The sequence below is a fragment of the Salvelinus fontinalis genome, chromosome 21, assembly GCF_029448725.1.
Source record: "Salvelinus fontinalis isolate EN_2023a chromosome 21, ASM2944872v1, whole genome shotgun sequence".
Taxonomy (NCBI): domain Eukaryota; kingdom Metazoa; phylum Chordata; class Actinopteri; order Salmoniformes; family Salmonidae; genus Salvelinus; species Salvelinus fontinalis.
Genome location: NC_074685.1, coordinates 51,324,975 through 51,332,383, shown reverse-complemented (window position 1 = coordinate 51,332,383; position 7,409 = coordinate 51,324,975). Strand labels below are relative to the sequence as shown.

Genomic DNA, 7,409 nt, shown 5'->3' with positions numbered 1-7,409 from the left:
AATGGCCATCCCATGTGCTCCTCGTTAGTATAGTGGTGAGTATCCCCGCCTGTCACGCGGTAGACCGGGGTTCAATTCCCCGACGGGGAGGAAGGACTATTTTGTTAGGGTGTACAATGTCACTAAGCCCACAAAGCAGAAAACATGCTTGGAATTTAAGCTTTATGATACGATTTCCAGCCTTTGGGGTTATCACTGCTTTGCAAGACATTGGTTGTTCAGTGGTAGAATTCTCGCCTGCCACGCGGGAGGCCCGGGTTCGATTCCCGGCCAATGCAGCAAGTTTTGAACATGTAATTTCGACAAGTATCCAAATCCCTGGGAAAGAAATCTCTGTTAGATTGCCCGGCTAACAGAAAACTCTGTTCTTGGTAGAATTCTCATCTGACTCTTGAAAAATCAGAGTTTGCTTTCATTTACACTTTGGACATTTACGCATTCTCAGTAGACTTTGGTGAATCCATTGTAGATTTCCAGTGTGAGGTGATTTACTTTGTGCAAGGTTTAACCTGTCTAGGATCAGCGTGGCGCTAGCGGCACACCCCCCCCCCCCCCCACTGAAAAACCAGTGCCGCGAAATTCAAAAAAAATATTTTTTTAAAATATTTAACTTTCACACATTAAAGTCCAATACAGCTAATGAAAGACACAGATCTTGTGAATCCAGTCAACATTTCCGATTTTTAAAATGTTTTACAGGGAAGACACAATATGTAAAGATGTACATCTATTACCTAAAAACACATTAGCATAATCCACCATCTTTTATTTGTCCACCAACACCAGTAGCCATCACCAATTCGGCTAAACTAAGATATTTATAGCCCCTAACCAACAAAAAAACTCATTAGATGACAGTCTGATAACATATTTATGGTATGGGATAGGTTTTGTTAGAAAAAAGTGCATATTTCAGGTAGATGGCATAGTTTACAATTGCACCCACCATCACAAATGGACTAGAACAATTACAATGAGCAACGTGTTTACCTAACTACTAATCATCAAACATTTCGTAAAAATACACAGCATACACGAATCGAAAGACACAGATCCTGTGAATACAGACAATATTTCAGATTTTCTAAGTGTCTTACAGCGAAAACACAATAAATCGTTATATTAGCTTAGCACATAGCAATTAGCAGCCCAGCATTGATTCTAGCCAAAGTGAGCGATAAAAGTCAACATCGCCAAAAGATATTAATTTTTTCACTAACCTTCTCAGAATTCTTCCGATGACACTCCTGTAACATCACATTACAACATGCATATACAGTTTGATCGAAAATGTTTATATTTAGCCACCAAAATCATGGTTAGACAATGTGAAATGTAGCTCAGCTGGTCAGAAAATGTCCTTGCGCCACTTAGACAGTGATCTACTCTTATACATAAATACTCATAAACGTGACTAAAAAATATAGGGTGGACAGGGATTGATAGACAATTTAATTCTTAATACAATTGCGTTATTACATTTTTTAATTTATCCTTACTTTTCAATACAGTTTGCGCCAAGCGAAGCTACGTCAAAAAACATGGCGTCCTAAGCCACTAAAATGTTTCGACAGAAACACGATTTATCATAATAAAAATGTCCTACCTTGAGCTGTTCTTCCATCAGTATCTTGGGCAAAGGATCCTTTCTTGGGAGAAATCGTCTTTTGGTGGAAAGCTGTCCTCTTGCCATGTGGAAATGTCAACTGCGTTCGGGATGAACTGAAAAGCGTGCCCAACTTTTCACATCGTTACAAAAATAAATGTCCCAAAATCGCACTAAACGGATATAAATTGCTATAAAACGCTTTAAATTAACTACTTTATGATGTTTGTAACTCCTATAACGAGTGAAAAGATGACCGGAGAAATATAACAGGCTAAACTAACGCTTGGAACAGGAGAGGGTCGGTGTCTTCCACGCGCGTTACGCAGCAAGAAAAGACTTGCTAGCTAAAGGTTTTTTTCATTTGTAGGGCCTGTGAACGCGCAATCGACCCCGTTGGAATCGTCATCACGTAAAGGCATCCAGGGGAAGACGTAAGAAGTGTCCGTATAGTCATAGCAACGACAGTGCCCTTTTAACTGACTTCAGAAAAGTGGCCAACATTTCTCAAATCTGACTCCATGTCAGGGAAATTGCTGTAGAATGGGCTCTGTTCCACTTAGAGACAAAATTTCAACTCCTATAGAAACTATAGACTGTTTTCTATCCAATAATAATAATAATATCCATATTGTACGATCAAGGATTTTGTGGGAAGCCGTTTAAAAAATTAGCCAAATTAGCATAAATAGTCTAAACAGCGCCCCCATCCCCAACAGGTTAAGTTGTTAAATGGGAAACGAATATCCAACTAGTCAGTGACAACTGTCTTGAGTTTGGCATTTGTGACAACAATGTCCTGGGATTTCCCACAAGCGCCTCACCTTCTAACCGCTATTGCCTGGCTTGTGAGCGGTATAGAGCAGAATCGATTACATGTACGTGTTCGTGCGAGTCTCAGCTTTCCAGAGACGGGTCATACTAGTTTCTAGCTCTAACCATTCAGTCTCTACAGATGTTTTTGATAGAAGGGTTAACGCCCAACACTCCACATTTAGGGTTAGTACCAATGCTCCACTTATTTTCAAATGGCCATCCCATGTGCTCCTCGTTAGTATAGTGGTGAGTATCCCCGCCTGTCACGCGGTAGACCGGGGTTCAATTCCCCGACGGGGAAGAAGGACTATTTTGTTAGGGTGTACAATGTCACTGAGCCCACAAAGCAGAAAACATGCTTGGAATTTAAGCTTTATGATACGATTTCCAGCCTTTGGGGTTATCACTGCTTTGCAAGACATTGGTTGTTCAGTGGTAGAATTCTCGCCTGCCACGCGGGAGGCCCGGGTTCGATTCCCGGCCAATGCAGCAAGTTTTGAACATGTAATTTCGACAAGTATCCAAATCCCTGGGAAAGAAATCTCTGTTAGATTGCCCGGCTAACAGAAAACTCTGTTCTTGGTAGAATTCTCATCTGACTCTTGAAAAATCAGAGTTTGCTTTCATTTACATTTTGGACATTTACGCATTCTCAGTAGACTTTGGTGAATCCATTGTAGATTTCCAGTGTGAGGTGATTTACTTTGTGCAAGGTTTAACCTGTCTAGGATCAGCGTGGCGCTAGCGGCACACCCCCCCCCCCCCCCCCCCCCCCACTGAAAAACCAGTGCCGCGAAATTCAAAAAAAATATTTTTTTAAAATATTTAACTTTCACACATTAAAGTCCAATACAGCTAATGAAAGACACAGATCTTGTGAATCCAGTCAACATTTCCGATTTTTAAAATGTTTTACAGGGAAGACACAATATGTAAAGATGTACATCTATTACCTAAAAACACATTAGCATAATCCACCATCTTTTATTTGTCCACCAACACCAGTAGCCATCACCAATTCGGCTAAACTAAGATATTTATAGCCCCTAACCAACAAAAAAACTCATTAGATGACAGTCTGATAACATATTTATGGTATGGGATAGGTTTTGTTAGAAAAAAGTGCATATTTCAGGTAGATGGCATAGTTTACAATTGCACCCACCATCACAAATGGACTAGAATAATTACAATGAGCAACGTGTTTACCTAACTACTAATCATCAAACATTTCGTAAAAATACACAGCATACACGAATCGAAAGACACAGATCCTGTGAATACAGACAATATTTCAGATTTTCTAAGTGTCTTACAGCGAAAACACAATAAATCGTTATATTAGCTTAGCACATAGCAATTAGCAGCCCAGCATTGATTCTAGCCAAAGTGAGCGATAAAAGTCAACATCGCCAAAAGATATTAATTTTTTCACTAACCTTCTCAGAATTCTTCCGATGACACTCCTGTAACATCACATTACAACATGCATATACAGTTTGATCGAAAATGTTTATATTTAGCCACCAAAATCATGGTTAGACAATGTGAAATGTAGCTCAGCTGGTCACAAAATGTCCTTGCGCCACTTAGACAGTGATCTACTCTTATACATAAATACTCATAAACGTGACTAAAAAATATAGGGTGGACAGGGATTGATAGACAATTTAATTCTTAATACAATTGCGTTATTACATTTTTTAATTTATCCTTACTTTTCAATACAGTTTGCGCCAAGCGAAGCTACGTCAAAAAACATGGCGTCCTAAGCCACTAAAATGTTTCGACAGAAACACGATTTATCATAATAAAAATGTCCTACCTTGAGCTGTTCTTCCATCAGTATCTTGGGCAAAGGATCCTTTCTTGGGAGAAATCGTCTTTTGGTGGAAAGCTGTCCTCTTGCCATGTGGAAATGTCAACTGCGTTCGGGATGAACTGAAAAGCGTGCCCAACTTTTCACATCGTTACAAAAATAAATGTCCCAAAATCGCACTAAACGGATATAAATTGCTATAAAACGCTTTAAATTAACTACTTTATGATGTTTGTAACTCCTATAACGAGTGAAAAGATGACCGGAGAAATATAACAGGCTAAACTAACGCTTGGAACAGGAGAGGGTCGGTGTCTTCCACGCGCGTTACGCAGCAAGAAAAGACTTGCTAGCTAAAGGTTTTTTTCATTTGTAGGGCCTGTGAACGCGCAATCGACCCCGTTGGAATCGTCATCACGTAAAGGCATCCAGGGGAAGACGTAAGAAGTGTCCGTATAGTCATAGCAACGACAGTGCCCTTTTAACTGACTTCAGAAAAGTGGCCAACATTTCTCAAATCTGACTCCATGTCAGGGAAATTGCTGTAGAATGGGCTCTGTTCCACTTAGAGACAAAATTTCAACTCCTATAGAAACTATAGACTGTTTTCTATCCAATAATAATAATAATATCCATATTGTACGATCAAGGATTTTGTGGGAAGCCGTTTAAAAAATTAGCCAAATTAGCATAAATAGTCTAAACAGCGCCCCCATCCCCAACAGGTTAACCTGTTAGGGGTGCAGCCCGACACCGGTACGCTTATGACAACATCCAGCTCAAGTGCAGGGCGCGAAATTCAAAAGATATTTTTTTTAAATATTTAACTTTCATACATTAACAAGTCCAAGACACCAGATGAAAGGTGCACATCTTGTGAATCAAGCCAACATGTCTGATTTTTAAAATGTTTTACAGGGAAGACACAATATCTAAATCTATTAGCTAATCACGTTAGCAAAAGACACCAATATTCTTACTCCATCAGTTTATGACTCCATCAGTAGCTATCACAAATTCGGCCAAATAAAGATACAAATAGCCACTAACCAAGAAACAACCTCATCAGATGACAGTCTGATAACATATTTATTGTATAGCATATGTTTTTATTTTTTTTATTTGCATATTTCAGGTATAATTCATAGTTTACATTTCAGCTACAATCAGAAATTGCACCGAAAGCAGCCATAATATTTACAGACACCACCGTCAAATACCTAATTACTCATCATAAAAGATTTCTGAAAAATACATAGTGTACAGCAATTGAAAGACAGGCATCTTGTGATTCTAGACAATATTTCCGATTTATTAAATGTTTTACAGCGCAAACAAAATGTAGCGTGATATTAGCATAGCCACAATAGCCAGAAACACTTGGGCGCCCACGACCAGTCAACATGCACGACAGATATTAGAAATAGCATCATAAAATGTTTCTTACGTTTGGTGATCTTCCGTCAGAATGTTGGATAAGGTGTCCTTTGTCCAGAATAGTCGTTGTTTTGATCTGGAACGGCAAATATCCCTCTTCATATAGCATGGGCACTTGCCAAGTGACACGGATTACTCCAAAGTCAACAAAGTTAGAAAACGGAACACGGCAAAACTCCCGAAAAAGTTTCAATAATCTGATTAAACTATATTGAAAAAACATACGTTACGATGATATGGTGACATGTATCAAATCAAATCTAAGACAGAGATGTTCGTCTATCATAATGACAGCTAAAAAGAAGCCATATCCGTGTCCTCTTTCGCGCGCTCCAGAAACAGGATATGGACGGTCACGTCAAACAAAGACCTTTTATTCCACCTCTGACCAAGATAGACACGAAATTTCTTCTCTCACCGCATCTTGACAACCAGGGGAAGGCGTAGGAAGTGTTTGTAGACTCCTACGTCACACGCCCATGTATAGGCATGAGGTTGAACAGAGCATAGATTTCTGACATTTCACTTCCTGGTCAGGAAAAGTGCTGCAGAAGGATTTCTGTTTCACTCAGAGAAATAATTCAAACGTTTTTAGAAACTAGAGAGTGTTTTCTATCCAATTGTAATAATAATATGCATATTGTACGAGCAAGAATTGAGTACGACGCCGTTTGAAATGGGCACATATAATCTGGCTACTCAATACGCCCCCTGCAGCCATAAGAAGTTTTAACAAGGTACACCTGTTCATTGAAATGCATTCCAGGTGACTACATCATGATGCTGATTGAGAGAATGCCAAGAGTCTGCAAAGCTGCCCTTTTTTGGTTACTACATGATTCCATATATGTTTATTTCATAGTTTTGATGTCTTCACTATTATTCTACAATGTAGACAATAGTTAAAATAAAGAAAAACCCTTGAATAAGTATGTCTGTCCAAACTTTTGACTCGTACTGTACACCAGGCCTAACTGTCTCCTTCTCATATAATGATCACAAGGGCTATGTTCATATTTAGTTCAAAACAGAATGGTCCATAATAAGACAGCTTGTCTGTCGAAACGTTGGAAATAAATCTTTTTGCATCTGAGCTCCTAGAGTGTGCGACTCTCCTTTATTTTTTTTAAGCGTTGCATTTTGCTGGCCAGCACCTCGCCTAAATAGGTGTGCGTTTCTTTCACCTCTAGTTGGTTGTTGTTGTTTATCATGTTGACAAATGTATAATTTCCACAACTCATCAATACCAACAGAGTGTGTGTCAGGGATGCATCGATAATAATAAAGTGTTAATAATAGGATAACATCTCTGTCATTAGTGTACACTGCTTCACGTGCAGGGAGTCAGAGTTGGCATCCCGAATGGTGCCCTATTTCCTACAGTGCACTACTTTTGACCAGAGGCTCCTTGTCAAAAGTAGTGCAGTATATAGAGAATAGGGTGCCAATTGGGACACATAGAGTCCACCTTGTCAGTGACAGTGGTACCCTCCACTCCCTGACTTGCGGACCCAATGGCACCTTAGTCCCTATATAGTGCACTACTTTTGACCAGAACCCATATCGGCCTGCCATTTAGGATGCACTCAGCTACACCCTTCACCCCCTCCAACTCTCCCATCCGAGGGGTGTTTGGGATGACACCTGCCTTCTCCTCTGCTGCCCCCAGCATAACATTCACAGAGATTAAGGCATAGATTCAATCAGATCAAACACTGCTATGCCGACACC

At 39.7% G+C, this 7,409-nt stretch overlaps 4 non-coding genes across 4 annotated transcripts; all 4 read left to right on the top strand.

Moving 5' to 3' along the window:
• Positions 1–18: 18 nt before the first annotated feature.
• trnad-guc (transfer RNA aspartic acid (anticodon GUC)) lies at positions 19–90 on the top strand. The gene has a single exon. It is a non-coding gene; the product is annotated as a tRNA-Asp (tRNA).
• Positions 91–207: 117 nt separating this feature from the next.
• Positions 208–278, top strand: trnag-gcc (transfer RNA glycine (anticodon GCC)). Its single transcript has one exon. It is a non-coding gene; the product is annotated as a tRNA-Gly (tRNA).
• Positions 279–2,651: 2,373 nt separating this feature from the next.
• trnad-guc (transfer RNA aspartic acid (anticodon GUC)) lies at positions 2,652–2,723 on the top strand. Its single transcript has one exon. It is a non-coding gene; the product is annotated as a tRNA-Asp (tRNA).
• Positions 2,724–2,840: 117 nt separating this feature from the next.
• trnag-gcc (transfer RNA glycine (anticodon GCC)) lies at positions 2,841–2,911 on the top strand. The gene has a single exon. It is a non-coding gene; the product is annotated as a tRNA-Gly (tRNA).
• The last annotated feature ends 4,498 nt before the right edge of the window (positions 2,912–7,409 follow it).